Here is a 23,454-nt window from a genome sequence, read left to right on the forward strand (position 1 = left end):
TACTAGAAGAGATTTTGAATAAAGAATGAAATTTACAATCGTGCTTGAAGCCAGTTTCGTTTCATTTCAGCCTGACCTTTGCTTAAGTTTCAATTTTATGTCATGCTGACTCCTCTGTCTCTCAAAGCCAAATTTAAGGCCTAATCCGTAGTCATGTTGATTCCTCTATTTTTTTTTTCAAGCAAATTTTCAAGCTAAATCTGCAGTCAATTTCACGTCAAGTTGATTCGACTATTTTTTTAAGCCTAATTTTCAGCTTAATCCATAGAGCCATGAATTTATAGATATTTCTATTTCTTTGGTCTTTGAATCTGCGTAACAAACACACAGAACTGTTTTATACATGCAATAAGATATGGCAATACTTGATGAATTAATTTATATTGACTTTTTTTCAATTAATTTATATTGACTTTTTTTTTCAAATCTCTAGGGGGTGGAATAACTATATTCATTAGGATTTATCTGTAAAACGTCATACACCCTTGCCAGAAATTGCTCAAATGTACAATCTTTCTATACTAAAAATGCTGTATTTTTTGCATTCACGTACTCCGTATGGCCATCTGCTAACGTCTCCCACCAACCGTCGTAACATAATTGAAGTACAACAGAATCCATTAAACCTAAAAATTACAAAAAAAACAAAAGATATAAGATTACACGCTATAAAACATAGTAAAGTGAATATGTAGTACATTTATATGTATGAAATGAAGTATATGATTTTGGATTTGATTCGTCTCATCGTAAGCTTCGAAACGATATATTATACGCCTAAAACGAACACATGTAGCGCAAGTTATGACTTTCGGAAAATAGCTGAAATTTAGTAAGACATGCAGTGGGACAGATGCCTATCTCATATAAAACCAGTGGGAACAAGTGAGACAGGCAGTGGGATAGGCGCCTGTCTCACATAAAACCAGTGGGTTTATGTGCGACATGCGCCTGTCCCACTGCCTGTCGCACATATTTTGGTGAGACAGGCAAATGGGACAGATGCCTGTCTCACATAAACCCGCTGGTTTTAAGTGAGACAGACGCCTGTCTCACTTGTTCTGGGCTTCTATTTTACTTGATTTTTTAGGAGTTTCAATGATTTATCTTCATTTCTTAACTCAAACTAACTACTTTAATAAGTCACATTGTTTTATTAATGAAAAATAACAACGTTTGCAACAAAAACCCACTTTAATTTCGAATTCAAATGATAAAATCAATAGATTAAAAGTTTAGGTTATGGTAAGAGTATAAACTAACCTTAAGAAGCTCTCCAATTGATAATCATATCTTCAATTATGCAATGCTTGTTTGATGGAATTTATTAATTTATTGAGAGTGATGGAGTTTGTTAAGTTATTGAGCTAAGGTTTAGTAGTGCTGGAATTGAAAAGGGAAAAGTGGCATGCCTTTGTAAATTTGATGAAAGTGATGAGGGTAATGTAGTCCAAAAATAGGGTTTTTGGCTAGTTATGATAGAAAAAATTTTAGGGAGTTAAAATTAAAAAAAAGGCTAAAATTTTATGACCATTTTTGTAAATTTCCCAAATTACCTAAGGATGTGCGAAGGGTCTAATGGCCGGCACTTCATGATAGGAGAGGTACGTGATAATATAAGATGGCAGTCCCTGCTAAGCAAATATATATATATTCTCGATTCTTGAACATCAAATTCTGACAAACACATTCCAGCAAACCAGCTACTGAAAGAGAAAAATTTGCCGTTCAATATGGGCATAAGATGGCCTTGCCTCTGCTCTTTTTCTGCTCTGTATGCTGCTGTCCTCGTATTTAGCTTGCCCATCGTTTCCGATGAATTCCTTTGGGTAAGGGCTTCTCTTGTTGCCGGGACTGGGAATGAGACAGACCGAGTAGCCTTACTTGAATTCAAATCCAAGAGCACTTATGACCCTGTTGGTGTTTTAGGCACATGGAATGAATCCATCCACTTTTGCAAATGGTATGGTGTTACATGTAGTCGTAGGCACCAGAGAGTCACACTCTTGGACTTACGGTCCCTGAAACTTGCAGGCTCCGTATCACATTTCATTGGGAATTTGAGCTTTCTCAAACAACTATATCTCCAGGTGAACAGCTTCACCCATGAAATCCCTTCAGAAATTGGTGGTTTGCGAAGATTGAAAGTACTTGCTCTTAACAATAACTCAATTTGTGGGGAAATTCCTACCAATATATCCCGATGCTCAACTCTTATTCCCATCCATCCACAAAATAATCAGTTGGTGGGGAAAATTCTATCACGATTTAGCTCCTTGTCGAAGACGGAAATTCTCAACTTAGGTTCAAACCATCTGACAGGAAGTATACCTTCTTCGTTGGGAAACTTATCGTCCATTCATACAATTTCTTTGGCCTATAATAATTTGGATGGGACTATTCCTAATTCTTTTGGGTGGTTCGAGAATCTTGTGTTCCTGTCATTGGCAGCCAATAACTTGTCCGGTATTATTCCTTCCTCAATCTTTAATATCTCTTCCATCGTAACTTTTGATGTGGGATTGAACCAAATTCAAGGCATTATTCCCCTAGACTTTGGTTCTACTCTCCCAAATATCTAAAATTTTGGCATTGCTTTTAACCAAATTACTGGAGTTATTCCACCATCAATATCTAATGCCTCGAAATTGGAATCATTTCAAGTCGTCGAAAATAAACTAACTGGGGAAGTTCCTTCTTTGGAAAAGCTACAAAGGCTTCAGCATTTCACAATTACATCCAACAGTCTTGGGAGTGGGGGAAACGATGATTTAAGCTTCCTTTGCTCATTGACCAATGCAACGAGGCTAACATGGATGCATATAAACAGTAACAATTTCGGAGGGTTACTACCTGGATGCATTAGTAACTTGTCAAAAACTATTAAAACGTTGTTCCTCAACAACAACAAAATATATGGAAGCATTCCAGCTGGGATTGGAAATTTTGTCAACTTGCAGAGACTGGATATGTGGAACAACCAATTATCAGGTACCATTCCCCCTGCTATAGGAGAGCTCCAAAATTTAAAGATATTGGGTTTAAATAGAAACAAATTATCAGGAAATATTCCACCTTCCATTGGAAATTTGAAAATGTTACTGAACCTATTTTTGAATGATAATTTTCTTGAGGTTAGCATCCCTTCAAGCCTAGGGCAATGTGAGAGCTTGATAGAAATTAACCTTTCTAATAACAATCTTAGTGGCACCATACCTCCCCAATTCTTCAGTCTCTCATCCTTATCAATTTCTCTTGATTGGTCCAGAAACAAACTCACTGGTTCCCTACCCATTGAAGTTGGAAAATTGAAAATTTTGGAATTTTTATATGTTTATGAGAATAGGTTAGAAGGTGAGATTCCTAGTACTTTTGGTAACTGCATAAGACTGGAACAATTAGGGATGGGAGGCAACTTATTCCAAGGTCCTATTTCTTCATCTTTAGGATCTTTAAGAGGTCTTAGAGTTTTGGATTTGTCTCAAAACAATCTTTCAGGTGAAATTCCTAAATTTTTGGCTGGATTATCCTTGAATAATTTAAATCTATCTTACAATGACCTTGAGGGGATGGTAACAACAGAAGGAGTCTTTAAGAATGCAAGTGCTACTCGGATTTTAGGGAACAGTAAGCTCTGTGGTGGCATATCTGAATTTAAACTGCCGACTTGTGTTTCAAAGAAATCTAAAAGAAGGAGATTGACCTTTGTCCCGACATTAGTCATTGCCATTGTTTTTAGGCTTTTAGGACTTGCATTAGCTCTATTTGGTTTGGTTCTTTGTTTGGTAAGGAAGATAAAAGAGAAAGAAAATCCTAGCAGTTCGATCTATTCACTTCTATACTTGTCGTACCAAGATCTTTACAATGCTACCAGTGGATTCTCCTCAGCAAACCTTGTTGGTGTAGGTAGCTTTGGGTCTGTTTATAAAGGAATTATTGATGAGGGTAGAACAACTATTGCAGTGAAGGTCTTCAATCTTCAACATCATGGAGCTTCCAGGAGTTTCATAGCTGAGTGCAAGGCGTTGAAGAGCATTAGACATCGAAATCTTGTAAAGGTTCTCACTGCATGTTTAGGAGCAGATTATAGAGGCAATGACTTCAAGGCTTCCGTGTATGAGTTCATGCATTATGGAAGTTTAGAGGAGTGGTTGCATCCCTTCACTGGAGAAGATGAAATAGACGAGGCACCGAGGAATTTAAATTTGCTTCAGAGACTGAACATCGCCATTGATATAGCATATGCATTGAACTATTTACACCACGATTGTCAACCTGTGACTGCTCATTGTGACCTCAAACCCAGCAATGTTCTTCTTGATGATTACATGACTGCACGTGTAGGTGACTTTGGATTAGCAAGAATCCTTTCACCTGATCATACGCAAACAAGCTCCTTCAGTGTCAAAGGATCTCTTGGCTATATTGCTCCAGGTATTATCTTTTACATTTAACATAGCATCTGGCCTCTAAATAATAATAATTATAAAAAAAGTGCTCTCATCCAGTGAAGATTTTACTGTAACTTTCAAAAAAAAATTTCAATATTTTTGCATTTGCAAATACTCTTAATTTCTACTATAAAATCTTGTACTATTTCTTGTAACCCTTTTTTAATTGCAGAATATGGCGTAGGATGTGAGGTGTCAACAAATGGAGATGTTTATAGTTATGGGATATTGCTATTAGAATTGGTGATAGGGAAAAAACCTATAGACATAATGTTTGAAGGTGATATTAATCTACATAACTTTGGGAGAAAAGCATTGCCTGATGATGTAATGGATATTGTGGATTCGTCACTTCTACCTGATGATGAAGATTTGATTCTTACCGGTAATCAAAGGCAGAAGCAAGCAAGAATCAACAGCATCATAGAATGTCTCATTTCCATGGTAAGAATCGGAGTTGCTTGTTCAATGGAGTTGCCTCAAGATCGAACGAACATGACCAATGTTGTCCACGAATTACAATCAATCAAGAACATTCTTCTCGGCGTAGAACTATGTCCACCGTGCAAAGTGGTAATTGAATGATACCAGTTATCCTTTATTTCTTTTACCAAGTGATGTAAAATTATCTTGTATATTATTACTTTCCTTTTTTATGATTAAACACTTTTATTTATCACAGGGAAAGAGAGTTAAAACGTGATAGGAAGACTATGTTTTCTAGGGGCTGCCGGAGGCAACGACATTTTACCAATTAGTGTTTAATTTTGTATATTCGAGCTGTTTGTATTGAATCCATTTCAAAGAAAAAAATTTAGAATTTTTGTAATGTAGTTTGCGGTATTTGAGTTGTAAGAATGACAACGATTATCTAGCTTCCTTAAGTTATCTTTTGAAGTGCTAATGGTTAAAGCCAAATGGGTGGAAAAAGGATCATGTTGCAAACTCCAACTAGTTTGGAGTCAAATTGAAATGAATACGGCCTATTATTTAGGGGTAAATTTTAAATTATCCTTTTAGAAAATGGCAATCTTCAAAATATCTCCTGAATTATTGTAAATTTCAACTTACTCTATTTTTATTCAAACTATAAGGTAAAAATAGGACTAGGTTAATGAAAACTTTTTCCTTTCTATATAAAAATGGGGGATAAGTTGGTTTTTACAGTAGTTTGGAGAATATTTTGAAGATTTTCATTTCAAGAGAGGTAAACAAAATTAAACTTATTTAAAAATATTCTGTTCTTTGTGCCAAGATATGGTTAAATTTTCTTCACTGTATTAATTTCTAGCAGTATCCAAATTGCTTGAGGTACGATATTGGTCAAAATACAAAAGACATATTGCTAATGCCAAAAATCTAGCTTAAGTATTAGCAGCACGGCACTTAAAAGGTGGCCGATACAAATCAAATGCTCTACATTCCTACTTTCCTATAAACAAGAACAAATAACATAGTTTAAGTAGGATCCCAGACTTTTTACTAAAATGAAAATGGTTTACTTGTGTATAGAGGTTGACAGCCCCTGCGACATGTCAAATGATGGACAGCTGGGAACCAATCTTGTTGAAATGAGACAAGATATTAGTACTAGCAGAGTATCCATATAACTTAAAATGCATGTTTTGAGCTGGTGGGTCTTCCTAATGATGTAAAGTTCGATAGGAACCGAGAAGTTTAAAATGTTTAAGGTATGATGTGTTTTGGAAAGCTAAAAAACTTGCTCTGGTACTATTCGAATTTGTTATGAGAGTGTTTGGCAAACAAGAAAGTAATAGAAAGCAAGAGAGAAAATTAAAGAGAATATTCTGGAAATTCTTTAGCTGAATATTCTTTGTATGTTAATTGTGAATGGGTACAAATTTTTTTATATAGTAGTCTTTGATTTACAATAGACTGATCATGGAGGCTCCTAGAATCAATTTGCTAATAACAAACTAATCATTGAAGCTGCTGGAATCAGCTAACTAACTTAATAGTAGCTAATGCAAACTAACTTAAGAGTAGCAAATGCAGATAATAACCGAAATCTCCAAGTCACCAGCTGAGAGTGTATCTGCTACTTGAGTGCACAGCAAGTACACCATGGTCTGCTATCTACTTTTTTGTTTCTTTACATATGCTGACAGGTACCAAGTTGAAAACAGAGAGATATAAAGTTGCTAACTAAAGAAATATGAAATGCTTCTTCACAGCATGCTATTTCATTCATCATTATTAATGTTTAAATACAAGTTATCTAACTTTTTGGCCAAGAAATCTCATTACAACTACACAGCTGTAACAAATTAAGATCTGATGTCTATGCTTGAATTTATCAAATGGCCCTAAATGATTGTATTATATAAGTGACAGAAATACATTTGACTTGTTGTTCCTTTGAGGTCATCATGTAAATCTGAACCATGTGCCAAGTAAGGTCTTCTTCACATGAGGGCTGTTGGATTCTGGTGTTACTGTTGAACTTGTTGTTTTACACAATTAATCAAACACTGATTTTAACGTTCTCCCTGATCGATTTCATCTGCATTAAATTTGCGCTTAGAGCTCCTTCAAAGGCTTTCCAAGCTTTAGTTCCTGGAATTCTTTTGGCGCTGCATTGGAAAAAATCGCACTAATGAATGTATCTAAATTTCAGGAAACTGTTAAGAAATTTGTGTATTCTAGTGTTATATACTTCACTGTCTCAAATGGACTTGTCTAATCTATATATGTACAGAAAAAAATTATGCAAGATGATGAGATTAATAGGAGAATTTCAGATATTAAAAATGTGGAAGGGTCAGTAGAAAGTAGGTATTTTATGTAGCCAATTACCAGTGTCATGTTTATGTTGTGCCGTAACATCAACCAGCGTCAGATAATTCTTATTCTATAACTAAAAGAAATCAATAGTATCTGTTCATCAATCTCGTTACAAAATCAACATTCTCTAATAAGAAATGCACGGTGGTTACAAGATCGAGTTAATTATAAAACTCAAGTCTCCAGTTTCATCCTCCAGTCTAATACTGTGCAAACATATATGGAAGAAAATTTTACATGTAATAATCCTGCCTAATCAATATAATAATTTAATCCTAATAATTAGTGCAATTCAAAATTATGAACCTAATGTAGCCTGGAACTTATTTAAGGCTGAGGCTATTTACACTCCAAATAATATTTTTGCACGTTCATTTACTCAGTACACTCTTAAATTTGAAGAATAAACTTTTTACTCAGCATACTCATCAAAATTCCAGATTACACTGAAATTAGCTTCTTTGGTTAAAGCTCTCTTTCTTCAGAAGTCAACACCGTACAGCACCGATAAATAATAACATTTGTGATTACATTCATAGTCATGGCTTAAACTTTGTTTGCGCTAAATTATTCAAAAGTGTTTAAGTCGCTGAATTTGCTTTAGGACATGGAGTCCCAATTCTTGTTATTTGTTTTTTAAGACAAACAGCCACCTAATTATTTATTTATTTGTCTCTTTTTTTTAAAGAATAACAGCCACCACGTTTATTAGAATAAATATTCACCTTTGAAATCGAGGATGAGAAGAGGTTAGAAAAGAAAAAAAAAAAAAAAAAAGAGAGATAGAATCAGGTTTTCTTCTTTGAGCAAATTAAAAGTCCAATTGCCTGCAATGATAAATTACATAAAGAGTAATTTAATAATATAAAATAGATGAGGCTATTTGAACCCATGAAGCATGTTCAAGTGCTCGACTTCGCGCCTGGCAAGCTCTCATTGGGGAGCTCAGTTGTGGTGCCTATAGCCCCCAATGGGAGCTCACCAGGTGTGAAGTAAGGTGCATGACCTTGCGCACTAGAATAGCTCCTTTGAACCCATAATTTTACTTGTTAAACTCATTTTTCTTAATAAACCAAATTCACATATTAGTTTTTCACTATGCACCCTATAAAATCTCCCAAAAAAAACTACTAAAATATTGTTCTTTTTTATATTTTTTTATTACACCCATTATCAGCTTTTGCTTCTCTATTCTACTCTCTAAAACGTCAATCTGTTCCAAAAGTAATTCCTTGTCTAACTTATTACAAATAGGGGTGGCAAAATGAATAAACGAATTGAATTCAAATTGAATCGTAAACGAATGGGTTAAGATTAAACGAATTGAAATCTCAGCATTAGGATTTGATTCGTTTATTAAACGAATATTCAATTTGATTCGTTTATTAAACGAATATTCAATTTGATTCGTTTAGTAAAATTAATAAACGAATCAAAACGAATATGAATTCGTTTATTATTCGTTTAACCTATAACGAGTCCATAACGAATTTAGATTCGTTTACATTCATTTATTATTACAAAAATATAATTAATAAATAAAAATGAAGTAAAATAAAATATAAAAATACCACATATTTAACATCTTACAAAACACAAATAATCAAACCATATGCTAACCCTAAAATACACGGTCGTCCAAATACTAAATTACAAATTCTTAATAATACAAATAACAATAATTAGAATTGCAATTACAAAAGCAAAGTGATTTCTTTAATTCTCTTCATTTTGTTCAACAAGAATCCTGCACATAAAAAGCAAATAAAATTAATACAATGTCAAGTTGGTTTATTCATATTAATTAGTTGTATGCAAAGATTAAAGGTTTCATTAGTGCTTTCATCTTTATTTAATTTTTAGTTATTATTTTTATCTTAATTTTTAATCTAAATCCGTCTATTCAATTGTTCAAATAAATTAAGGTTAGAATAATTTCGGCAGCTAATAAGACATATAATCTTTACGGCACGATACTCTAATCTTTATTATACTACTTGTGTCGACTAATACACTTACTAATTTACGCAACAACATCCTTATCAAGCCACTAAAGCAAAAAGATTTCTTTAGATTGAGAACTTTATTGGGTGTTATGAAACAAGTTTAAGGGGGGTGTAGGATTGTAAACTTGTTTTCGATCCATGTCCTAAAAAAACACATAACCTAGCCCATCTCATAGAACTTTCTAATTTAAGAGAAATTAGGTGTTAGGTAAGGTTGGTGTGGTTAGTGAAAGAGGTGAAGTGAAATGAGTTTGGTTGATAATTATTGTGGTGATTGAGAATAAAAAAGTGATTGTCATTAAATTTTTTTAGTTTATGTGTCTGGTTATAATTAAGTTTTAGGTATTATAAAAGTACCTTTATCATTTGTGTTGTATGCATCAAGTCTAAGAAGAAGAACACATAAGAAGCAAAACAAAACTTCTAAGAGTCATTCGTGAGAGCGTGTGAATTGATCTTGTAATGCTCTTGAGCTTTCTTTAATAAAATTTGTATTTTATCCTTTAAATTCTCCAATAATAGTATTAATTGATTTTTTTAATTGTATGTATAAACTCAATTAATAAATGACAGATAAAATATTATATCAATTGAAATATAAATTAAATATTCCAACTAAGTAAACATATATTACTCAAGTTAAAAAATGCAAGAACCATGATAATTACAATATACAAATATGGAAATGATTCAATTTATAGTAGTTGATGTTTTTCTTTAATTAATTATTTGTTGTCTTGTATAAATAGAGCTGTCTAGCTATTGTCAAAGGTATAAAAGTTTTCAGAATATTGTTATTTATTTTCCACATAAAGTACTTAACTTATTGGTTAAGTTGTGGGTCCCACAAAAACTTCGAATGAAGTCACTCCTGTCAATATCAAAGTTCAAACCAAGACAACATAATCAAAAATTATAGCTGTATGCATGTTTACATTTTTTTAGTCACGTCATGAAACATTTGTATGTGGAAATGATTTAAGTCAGTACGTGCTCTTTACGCCCATTTCGTATAACGTTAATTTGAATAATCTTCACTCTGTCTATTATTGTGGAATTTGGTGATGCCGGCCAAAGGGAAACTCACTTTCTTCACTGTAACTTATAGGGAAAATGATGATCCAATTCAATTATTGTTTCAGTAAATTAATCATTTTTCCACTTATGTTTCAAAACCCTCTACAATTAAAATGATTCTGCTAATTAACCTTGACTTTGTTTTGTGTCGACCACTGTTTTCCGCACATGATATGATAAAACTGAGCATTGACTAACAAAATATCTAGAGGTAAAATAGTAGAAGATATAAAAGATCACAGATTAACAATTTTTTTTTCAACAGCACGGGATTTTGACTTTGATAATTTTATTACAAATTTCAAGATATACTACAAGTGTTTAACCATATTGATATTTAATTTTAATTAATAGTATGGGTTATGACTTATAAGATGAGGGTTACAAGAGAGTCAAATAATTATACTATTCATTTCTAACATTTTATGAGTTCCATTAATTTATTGACAACTTTATTCTCTAATTTAGTTATGTTTACTAATATTAAATAAAACTTATGCCATATATATAAAACTAATTAAACACATGATTAGTTATTATTTAAAAAGCTGTAAAATTATGCAATTAGGGGACCCCTTTTCTTTTAAATACACCCAAGTCTCTTATGAAAGGATTAAATAAAAATATTTTGGACACATTTTTATGTAATAAAATATTTGTAATTTAATGGTAAGAGTGTTTTTTCAAGTAGTTTTGGAGATTTTGGCTCAAATTCTAATGGCCATATAATTTTGTTTCTTTAGATATTTGGTTCTCAAAAACTCAAATTCTATTATTTTCTCTTAAATTTTAAAAAATAATAATAACAAATTTTTTATTTTAAATGTTGGACCTCATTGTGAATATTAAAAAAATAAACACTCCTAATTAAATTAAATTTTTTTGAACTAAACTTCTCCTAATTTGATTGTATGGGTCTGCCACTATTACATGCTTATTGATTGAAAATGTTAAGCGATGAAAATCTAACACTTTTACATAAATAACAATGAAGTGGTGCGCACAATTGGTATGTGTAAGTGATAGTAGATCTGTGGCTAAATCAGATGAGATGATATGCGATCATTATGTGATTGGCATGATCACATTAGGAGAAGTTTAGTAAAGTCACAAGGTGGATCAAGAGAACATTAAATGAGTGGCTTTAGCCCCTTCTGAACCATTATTATTATTTTTAAATACAGCTCAAATCCTTTCTTAAAAAGACAATAAAAAGAATTTGATTATTTTTAAATTCAACAGGATGTTTATAGTTTAGTGGTAGGAGTTTTATTTTATGATTTTTGAGACCATGATTTAAATCTCGACAACCACATAATTTTTTAAATATATTTATGCATATTTTCTTGATTCGTTATTATAATTTTTAATATTAAAAAAATCTAAATATTTATGTAGATTTATTTTAATTTATTACTACTACTTTTTAATTAAAAAAGAAGAGAGAGAATAAACTTGAGTTAAGTGAACCCAAAAAAAAAAAATCAAGTTTCCCGAAAGAGTAATGATATAGCCACAAACTCTTGTACAAACTTATTTTGTACAAACTGATGTGGCATGATAAGATTGGTTGAATTAAATATCACTTGGCCCACATAATTTTTATTTATTTTATATTTTCATTCGATCAATAAATTAATGCCACGTCAGTTTGTACAAAATAAATTTGTATAAGAATTTGTGGCTGTATCATTACTCTTCCCGAAATTGAATTAATTTTTTTCAACTAAGCACCACTAATTGAATTGACTAGGTCCACCACTGTAAATGGCCATACTATTTTACGAGAGATATGGAATATTTTAAATAATTATTTTAATTAATAAAATATTAGGATTCTCCCTGTAGATTGTAACATTATAATAAATAACGCATGCGCATAGAAAACTGATTTAGAACAAGCCCTTCCATTCCTGAAAATTTTTTGAACATGAATTTTTATCCATGTTAATTTTAATTTGCTTAGATTTTCTTGCTATAATAAATTAACTGGTAATAATTGGATCTCCGTTAAGCAGCCTGTGTAATATTTTTTACTCACTCTTGATCTGTCACAATTCCAAAAACAAAACAGAAGAAAAAAGGGGACGTCGGTATTTTAGGCGCTGATTAACATTTTAATGGAACAAAGGTATATATGATTGCAACATGGAATATGCTCTGAGTATATTATGAAAAGAAAAAAAATAAAGAAAGCATGTGATATTTATTTATGTTACGCAAGAATCAAAATTATTATGTAACAGACATATATTTAGTAAGAACTAAGAATCGTGAGCAATACATATTTACATACATACAAATATATAAAAAAAATAACCTCAAGTTATGATAGTTGATATTTTCCCATAAGTAATTATTTGTTCTCTCAGCATTATTGTAGCTGTTTTGAAAGATATAAAAGATTTCACAGTAATGTTTATTTTTCACAGACCGTGACCCACTCGTTAAGCTAGTAGGAAACATTTGGTCAGGCTGAGGGTTTTGTGGAATAGACTTGCACGTTGCTTACATATAAAGTAGAAGAAGAAACAACATGGAAGGTTCACAAATGCAAGTACTTTAAATAAAGTCGCTACTTAATTATCAGCCAAGAGTCAATCAAATACCAAACTTATAAGTCGGTGTTCACATTTCTTTAGTCACGTCATGACTTGTATATATGTGGAAATGGGTTTAGTCTTCCACTACCACCAGTACATTTTCTCATCGCCCATTTTGTTTGGTCATGAGACATTATATGAGAACGTTTGCTTTCTTCACTATAATTTTTAGGGAAATTGATCAAATGCCATTAATGTTCGGTAAAATTATCATTTTTTTACTTTTCTGTTATAATTTTTTTTTTTAAAGATATAGGAGTAGGTAAAGTTTAAACTAATTCTTGATCTTTTCTTATTTTTCCAATTCAGATGACCAACTAAATAAAACTACTTATAAGCCACTTGGTTCATAATAAGAGACACCAAAACTTTTTTTTGACCATAATGTCTTTTGACTCTATAAATCTCGAAAAAATAATTCCAAAATTTTAAAATAAATGGAAATATGGCATTAAAATATAATAATATATACATTTCAAAATAATTTTAATATTTAAAAATATTTTAATATTTTTAAATCTATTAGACCTATTTTATTATATTAAAATAATTTTTAATAATAGATAGAAACATAATATTAAAATAAATAAATAAAAATAAAAATTATTTTGAATATTATGTAAAAGTTAATTTTAATATTGTTGATAGGGAGATTTTTTTAATGGTAAAATCTATTTAACCCAAAGATTTATTTAAAATCTTTATAATATTACAAATATATTATTAAAATAAATATAATAATTTAAAATTTAATATTATTTAAAATGTCAAAAATAATTTAATATTATTAGTCTACTATGTGGATTATATTATTTATATTAAATTTGTGTTAATTAAAAATCTTTAACGTCAATTTTTTAATTATTATAGTCAAAGTGTATTATGAGAAAAAAACCCCTTTTTTTAAAGTTGGGGCTTTTTGTAACCATTTCCCCAAACCTTAGGGTATAGTTGTCCTTTTCTCAAAAAATAATAACGAATTTTAGTGGAGTCCACCAAAATATTATTATAATATCAATATATTCTTAGAATTAAAAAACTGAATTAATATTTTAATGGTTATGGCATGTAAGTCAATAAAATCAAGTGATATTTTCTGATTTTCAATTTGAATATTTTAATTTAAAACATATCAACTTATTTAAGATAATTTCAAATTGTTGAAATCCAGGGCTCAAAATAAGTGTTAAAAGTAAAGTTAAAATGACTCCACCCATCTATTTATAATAATAACTATGTATGATGAGATCAATTTTTTTTTAGAGTAAGATTATTTGCACTCTAAGAATTATTTTAAACACTCAATTACTTTAGACCCTTTATTATTAAATTAAAAAAATTTAATATTTACTCTATACACTCTTTCAAATACCAAAAAAATTAAACCATGTAAATCAATTGTCTCCGCTTACCCTGCAAGACCGACAAAATACTCAACTCACCTAAAATGATAAAAAAAACAAAAGAACATGAAAAAGTAGACGTTTTCAATTGTTCATTGAATTTCGGAAGCTTCAATGACTTTGCATTGATTCACATTACTTATTTGTAGATTGTAAATAATTTTCAATACAATCAAATTAATACATAACAAGAGCACACTTAGATGCCCCCAATCCACTTGTAAACGCATTCTTGGAAAAACAAAGCAAATAAATCACCATTGATAAAACTCTTGGCTCAATAAAAGTTGGAGATTTCTAGGAGAACTTTGATTGATGAATCAACAAACACCGCTACTGCATGATAAAGAATCTCTCTTCAACATCAATTATATTTTAACAGGACTGCTACTTTATTCTCTGATTTCTTAGAAAAGAAAGTAAATAAATTTGTAAAGAATCTATCTGTTATTGAAACTTTGAGGTATATATTCATGACATGAGTGAATGAGCTGCTTGAAATATTAATAATAAAATTAGAAGTGTTGTAGTCAAAATCTATCACAATATTCATTTGATCCTATGTAAATGTTTGCCCAACCTATTTCATTGGTAAGATGTTAAAAATAAAAGTTTTAGGATTTAACAAAGGAGAATTGCATACTGAAGGAGTACTCAAAGTAATTATGTTATATTTACTTATAGTAGTTAATAATACATGGGTATTTTTATGATAAATAATTTTATTAAAATAAAAATTCTCCGAGTAATTTTTAGAGTACAAATTGACCCACCTTTTTTTTTAATTATTATTAACACATTATCTTTTATTCATAAAAATTTTTGGGAAATTTACGAAAATAACCATAAATATTTTGTTATTTTCACAACTAACCCTCTCAACTTTTTTGTATCAATATTAGCCAAACACAAGCCTTTCTCCCCAAATTACCCTTCTTTACAGACCAAAAGCAACAATCTTTCTCCCATATCGTCAAACCAAACGCAGCTTAATCATCAACCAACGGCGACGGCAAAAGACAACGGTAAAAGTGAAATCCGATCATAATCTATCCGAATCCAACACTAATCAGCATCACTTAGTGGTATGAGTTATTTTCTGAATTTGCTGAACTTAGTCGTGGGTGAATTTGGCGACAGGCTGCCTGTCGCACCAAGCTTCGGGTGACAGGCAGCCTTGTTAACATGAATATGTTAATAATATTGATTTTGATGATAACAAATTTTATATGGTTTTTGACAAAAATATTGGAGCTATTTCTTAATAAACGAAAGCCTTTATAATCATTGCCTTCTCTCTTCATAAAAGATGGATTTTCAAATTAGAAAGAGATTCTCTGCAAAAACTTGTTTAAAATTACAATTCTGGTTATAAACGGTGAACCGTTTATTTAAAACGGTTAACCGATTAAAGGCAGAGAGCAACACATTTCCTAAACCTCTAACTGTTTATGAAAAACGGAAAACACAAAAGATGGAAAGGTTACTGGAAATTAACGGTAAACCGTTTTCTTTTAAACGGTTAACCGATTAGCACCAGAGAGCAACATATTGCCTAAGCTCTAGCCGTTTATATTTAACGGAAAACACCCAAGATGGGAAGGCTACTGGAACCTAACGGTGAACCGTTTATTTTAAACGGTTAACCGATAACGTCCAGAATCACTGATTAACAAAACCGGTTAAGGCTTAATTGTTTTGCAGGTCACTGAAGACAAACGGCAAACCGTTTATTGTAAACGGTTAACCGATAACATCCAGAGAAGTCACTACTTACAAATCCCTAACCGTTTAGTGTAAACGGATAGCTGATATTCATCTTGCAAGTCTCTGGACATTAACGGCGAAAGGGCAATCCTAAACGGCAAACCGTTTATTTGAAATCTGGCCCAACGGTAACTTTGACCAACCTAAACGGTTAACCGTTTAGAGTTAACGGCGAACCGTTTTCTGTCCGACAGTTTGTAACGGCTAGATTTTCAGCTCCAGATATAAATAAGCTCATTCAAATTCAAAGAAGATTGATCACAACACGACCATTTGAGCTAATATTCGAGAATACAATCTTCATAGAGCTTAGAACACATTCTTGCTTCATCTATTCACATATTAAGCATCATTGTGTAATCTTATATATTGTGAGAGGCAAAACAGTTTGTAATCTTTTATTTTGAGTGATTGTAAGTGTTGGGATACACTTGGGTTAAGAGATTGGGGATAATCTCTTGTTGTAAAGGTCCATTGACACCTTGGAAGTCAAGTGTAAGCATTTGAAGCCTTGGAGGCTTGCTTAGTGGAATCCTCAAGCCCAGAAAGCTTGGAGGCGTGGACGTAGGCGAGGTTGGCCGAACCACGTAAAAATCTCAGTGTTTGAATCCCTCTTCCCTTATCTTTTTATATTGTGATCATCTTAATTGTTATTGCTTTGAATTTGATTTATAATTGCATTAAGATTTTCTTTAATAAATTGAATAATTTTTTAGAATCCCAATTCACCCCCCCTCTTGGGTTGCATACTTGTTTTCAATTGGTATCAGAGCCTCGTTCTCTTGTTAAGACTTAATCGTCTAGAGTAAAAGATCCATGGCAACCCTAAATGACTCAACCTTTAGAGAAGGGCAATCCACAACTAGACCACCATTTTTCGATGGTAATGACTATGCTTATTCGAAAACTAGAATGAGAAGCTATTTGCAAGCCTTAGATTATGAAATTTGGGAAGTTGTTTGTGATGGTCCATTCATGCCTACGTTCAAAGATGAAGTAGGAGATGATATTCCTAAACCATCGAGTCAGTGGAGTGAGTTAGAAAAGAGAAAGATGTCTCTAAACTCCAAGGCTATGAATGCTTTGTTTTGTGCCCTTGATAAGAAAGAATTCCATAGAGTATCTAGTTGTGAAAGTGCACAAGAGATATGGAACAAACTTGAAGTTGTCTATGAAGGGACAAATCAAGTGAAAGAGTCTAAAATCAGTAGATACACTCGTCAATATGAGTTGTTCTAAATGGAACAAAATGAAAATGTGTATTCTATGTACACTAGATTCACGGACATAGTGAACACCCTAGGTGCCTTAGGGAAAACCTTCTCAAATAGTGAGAAAGTTAAGAAAATCATTAGGCCACTTCCAAAAGAATGGAGACCTAAAAGAACCGCTATTGAAGAAGCCAAAGATTTAAATACTTTACCTCTTGATGATTTAATTGGTTCTCTTATTTCGTATGAAGAGGATTTAGCTGCAGAAAAAGGACATGAGGAGAAGAAGAAAAGCATTGCTCTCAAAGCTTCAAAATATGAGAGTGATGGGGAGAGTGAACCAGATGATGAAGAGCTAGCCATGCTAGCAAGGAGGTTCAGAAAATTCTTCAAGAAAACTAGAGAGCGAAGAAATTTCAGAAACTTCAAGAACTATAGGGAGAATAAGGAGGCAATCACTTGCTATGAATGCAAGAAGCCTGGACATATAAGATCGGAGTGCCCACTTATCAACAAACTCAAGAAGAAAGCAATTGTTGCAACTTGGGATGATAGTGAGGAAGAATCAAATGATGAAGAAGGATCGCAAGAAGTATCAAACCTAGCACTCATGGCAATAGGAGGGGATGATGATCTCAATAAGGTAAGTGATCCTACCTATGATGAATTATATGATGCTTTTCAAGATTTGCATAATGAGTTGATGAAAATTGGTAAAAAGAATGTATGTCTTAAAAAGGAAATGGCAAAGCTTAAAAATAAAATGAATCTCTAAATGCAAGAATTGTATGCCTAGAAGTAGGAAACAAAACATTGCATTATGAAATTGCATTATCAAATGAGAAACCTAGCATCTTACATGAGCATTTGAAATCACACATAGATGAGTTGAAAAATGAGAACGAATTGCTCAAGAAAAAGAATAATGAATTGAATGAAATTGTTTTGAAATTTACAAATGGGCAAAAGATGTTGGATAATATGCTTAACTCACAAAAATGTGTTTTGATAAAGGAGGACTTGGATATAAGCCTAACTTGAAGCAAAAGTATTATAAAAATTATTTTGTTAAAGCTACCTCCACAAATGATCATAAGATTGCATGTCATTATTGTAATCAAAATGGTCACATGAAATTTAGATGTCCCGTGAAAAGGAATGCATATTATGGTGTCAAATGCATTTGGGTTCCAAAAGGAACCGTTGCTAACTCTCAAGGACCCAAAAAGCTTTGGGTACCTAAAACTTGAGACTTTTTCTTGTAGGGCTTGAAGAAGAAGAAAAATAAATAGTACTTGGACAACGGTTGTTCAAGGCACATGACCGGAAACTATGCATGGTTCTCAAGCTTCACCAAAATTGAAAATGGTGGAGACGTATCTTTTGGAGACAACTCAAAAGGAAAAATTCTTGGAATTGGAAATGTTGGTAAAGTCTCTTCAACTCTAATTGAGAATGTATGTTTGGTTAAAAACTTGAAACACAACTTAATTAGCATTAGTCAATTATGTGACAAAGGTTATAAAGTTATCTTTGATAAACTTAGTTGTGTTATTGAAAACTCATGTGATGGCAAAACCTTATTTGTTGGAAATAGATGTGGTAATGTTTATATCATTGACATAGAATGTGTATCTACTCTTGATAAATGTTTTTCGGCATTACATGATGATTGTTGGTTATGGCATAGAAGGTTAGGACATGCAAGTATGGATTTGATTTCAAAAATTTCGAAAGATGATTTAGTTAAAGGTCTTCCAAAAATTGGTTTTCAAAAGGATAAGATTTGTGAAGCTTGTCAATTTGGAAAACAAATTAAAACTTCTTTCAAGAATAAAAACCATATTTCTACTTCAAAACCACTTGAACTTCTTCACATAGATCTTTTTAGGCCATCTAGATATGCAAGTCTAAATGGCAAATATTATGCATTTGTGATAGTGGATGATTATTCTAGATATACATGGGTATTATTCTTAGCCAATAAGGATGATGCTCTTGATGCTTTTAAAGTGCTTTGTAAGAAATTACAAAATGAAAAAGGGCATGGTATTGTATGCATTAGGAGTGATCATGGAGGAGAATTTGAAAATCATGCATTTGAGAGTTTTTGTAATAATCTAGGCATTGAGCATCAATTTTCATCACCTAGAACCCCACAACAAAATGGAGTTGTTGAGAGAAACAATAGATCTATTCAAGAAATGGCTAGGACCATGTTAAACGAAAATGCATTACCAAAATATTTTTGGGCCGAAGCCGTCAACACCGCTTGTTATGTTTTAAATCGGGTGTTGATTAGACCTAATTTTAATAAAACTCCATATGAGTTTTGGAAAGATAGAAAACCCAATATTGGCTATTTTAAAGTTTTTGGATGCAAATGTTTTGTTTTGAACACAAAAGATAATCTTGGTAAATTTGATCCAAAATCTGATGTTGGTATTTTTCTTGGTTATTCAAATTCAAGCAAAGCTTATAGAGTCTATAACAAAAGAACTTTAGTTGTGGAGGAATCTATGCATGTCACATTTGATGAGTCTAACCCCTCCTCTACGGAGAAAGTCGTTGTTGATGATGATGCAGGAGAAGAAGAACAAGAAGAAGAAGCATCAAATGACAATCAAGAAGATGCACCACATGGAATTCAAGAGGAACATCATGAAGAACCAAATGTGGAGCAAAATGAAGGTACTTCTCAAACACTCCCCAAGGAGTGGAGGTATGTCTTTTCTCACCCTAAAGACGTAATTTTAGGAGATCCCTCACGAGGTATTACAACTAGATCATCACTTAGAAATACTTGTGAGCATAATGCATTCATCTCTCAAATTGAACCAAAATCCTTTGAGGATGCAGAAAATGATGAATCTTAGATTATGGCAATACAAGAGGAGTTAAATCAATTTGAAAGAAACAATGTGTGGGAATTAGTTCCTAAACCTGAGCATCAATCTATAATAGGTACTAAATGGGTGTTTAGAAATAAGATGGATGAATCTGGTGTGGTTGTAAGAAACAAAGCTAGATTAGTGGCTCAAGGTTACAACCAAGAGGAAGGAATTGATTTTGATGAAACCTTTGCACTTGTAGCAAGGTTAGAATCCATTAGGATGTTGTTAGCATATGCATGTCATAAGGATTTTATTTTATATCAAATGGATGTCAAGAGTGCTTTCTTAAATGGATATATTTTGGAGGAAGTTTATGTGAAACAACCTCCTGGTTTTGAAAATAAAAAATTTCTAAATCATGTGTATAAGTTGCTCAAAGCCTTGTATGGATTAAAACAAGCACCTAGGGCATGGTATGATAGACTTAAAAATTTCTTGCTAGAAAATGACTTCTCTATGGGTAAAGCGGATACTACTCTATTTGTTAAGCATAAGAACCAAGACATACTTATTGTTCAAATTTATGTTGATGATATTATTTTTGGTTCTACTAATGAGTTGTTGTGTAAAGAATTTTCATTGTGTATGAGCAAAGAATTTGAGATGAGTATGATGAGAGAGTTGAAATACTTCCTTGGACTTCAAATCAAACAAAACGAGGAAGGAATTTTCATAAATCAAGCCAAGTACGTAAAGGATCTACTCAAACGATTCGGCATTGATGATTCAAAGACCAAGAATACACCAATGAGCACAACAACCAAGCTGGACAAAGATGAAAAAGGTAAAGAAGTGGATATCAAAATGTATCGAGGTATGATCGGATCCCTACTTTATTTGACTGCAAGTAGACCCGATATCATGTTTAGTGTATGTTTGTGTGCAAGATTTCAGTCTTGTCCCAAGGAATCTCATTTGCTCGCTGTTAAAAGAATTTTCCGTTATTTAAGTGGAACCATAGATATTAGCCTTTGGTATCCTAGGGGAACTCATATAGATTTAACATGTTTTTCGGATGCGGATTTTGCTGGTTATAAAGTGGATAGGAAGAGCACTAGTGGAACTTGCTATATTCTAGGACACTCTCTTGTTTTATGGTTTAGCAAGAAACAAAATTCTGTCGCACTTTCAACTACCGAGGCTAAATATATAGCTGCCGGAAGTTGTTGTGCACAAGCACTTTTGGATGAAACAAATACTTAGAGATTATGGCATTAATCTTGAACAAATTCTTATTAAGTGTGATAATACTAGTGCTATAAACCTTTCAAAGAATCCCATTCAACATTCTCGAACCAAGCATATAGAAATAAGACATCATTTCTTGAGAGATCATGTTCAAAAGGGAGATATTGCATTAGAGTTTATTTCCACGGAAAAACAACTTGCCGATATTTTCACAAAACCGCTTTGCGAAGAACATTTTTCAAAAATTCGGCATGAACTTGGGATGATGAAATTTTTGCATTAACATCTCTATTCATGCTATTGAGTGTACTGGATTGATTGATTACTATTTATGAAATGCTTGAGCTTGGTAGACAAATGATGAATTTGCATTGATAACTCTTGATTATATGAATTGATTGGTTGAAAACATGTCCATGAATCATGCATTAAATTGGCTCATAAAATATTTTCAGATCAATTAAATGATCTTGGAATATATTATTTGCTGGCCAAAAATTAAATCAAATGTGCGAAATTACAGATAAAATAAACGGTTAGCCGTTTCCTATAAACGGATCACTGTTTAATTCCAGAAACGTGATTATGTGTCTGTCCGTTTACCCTTTCACCGTTTGCCACAATCGGTGAACCGTTTTTCAACAGAGAGTCTTCTAACAGTTACTCCTTAGCCGTTAAGCGCTTAGGCTTTCACCGTTTCTCTTTCTTCAGCCCCTGAGAGTTACCCTTTAACCGTTTAAATAAACGGTTAACCGTTTTCGCGAAGTATAAAAACTGTTCAAAGGTTTTCTTCTCCTTTATATGTCGTCGTAGAGACTTATCGGATGAGATTTGTATGCTTCCGTTTCGGTCTCAACTTTTACCTCTCCAAGTTCGTATTCTTCACTCTATTTTACAGCACATAGTGACTCCTAGGAAGGGTCACTCGGATGAGGTTACGAGGTTGGACGTTGCCCTATTGGATAGCCTTCTTACAGACCGTCCCATTAACCTTGGGTATATTATTGTGCGACATATGCTGAGTACTCCAGCGGTCAACCACCGCTTGCTTCCTTATGGCAGTATCATCACTAAAATACTGCGACGCTTTGAGGTGCCACTTCTTGATACTGGACATATGGAGACTCGACGGATTGGTCCCGAGGCCATGACCAGTATCGGATTCTCTAGGAAGAATGGAGTGTGGATAAAGACAAGCAACTCCAAAAACCGGGATACCTTGATTGCTGCAGAGGACGATCGGATGCTCAATGATATCTATCCTCCCGATCAGCTTCCTGACTTTAGATTATGAGCTCTTCCTCATCCTCCGTGTCGCCATTTTGTACCTCGGCTTCCTGCTGATTCTGACCCTGAGGCGCATGCAATAGATACTGGCATTCCCTCCTCTTCCGAGCTGCCTCCTGCTCCTGAGCCTTCTGCTGTTCCCGACCAGCCATCTGCCTCTATGCCGCCTTCAGCTCCAGTTCAGCCCCCTGCTTTAGACGCAGTGCAGCAGCTGATCACTGGTGTTCAGCGGATTTCGGAGCGCCAGCAGCTGATTCTTGATCGGTTGGACACTATTTCCCGTGACCACCAGCAGCTGCGTTCTGACTTTCAGATCTTCCAGCGGCAGAGCCTTGATTAGCAGCTTGAGCTTATCGCTGGACAGCGCACTATTCTCAACTATTTCGGCTATGATCCGGGGAGCACATCTTCTCCACCTCCATAGTTTCTGAGTTCTGTTTTCGCACATACATTTTTCCATTTTGGTTGTTAGCATTTTCATACTTCGTATATGGATTTTGATGCATATGTGTGTGATGTTCTTGATGATTAGATGATTGATGCTTTGTGATTGACTAATTGTTGGATATTGTAAAATTGGTTTATTTGTGGATATTGGAGTGTTGGTATGTTTGTGGATATTGAAGTGTTATTTTGTTTTGATCATGGAGTTGTTGGCTTGTTGAAAAAAGAAGTTGGTGTCAATCTATTTTTTGGAAGTGTTCTATCTCATTTTGTATAAGTGGTTTTGATCATTTTTAAGGGGAAACTCTGCCAAAATTT

At 32.9% G+C, this 23,454-nt stretch overlaps 1 pseudogene; it reads left to right on the top strand.

Moving 5' to 3' along the window:
• Window positions 1-1,733: 1,733 nt before the first annotated feature.
• On the top strand, window positions 1,734-23,032 carry LOC18044978 (annotated as a pseudogene).
• Window positions 23,033-23,454: the final 422 nt, after the last annotated feature.

This window comes from Citrus clementina, unplaced genomic scaffold, assembly GCF_000493195.1.
Source record: "Citrus clementina cultivar Clemenules unplaced genomic scaffold, Citrus_clementina_v1.0 scaffold_4, whole genome shotgun sequence".
In the NCBI taxonomy this organism is placed as follows: Eukaryota; Viridiplantae; Streptophyta; class Magnoliopsida; order Sapindales; family Rutaceae; genus Citrus; species Citrus x clementina.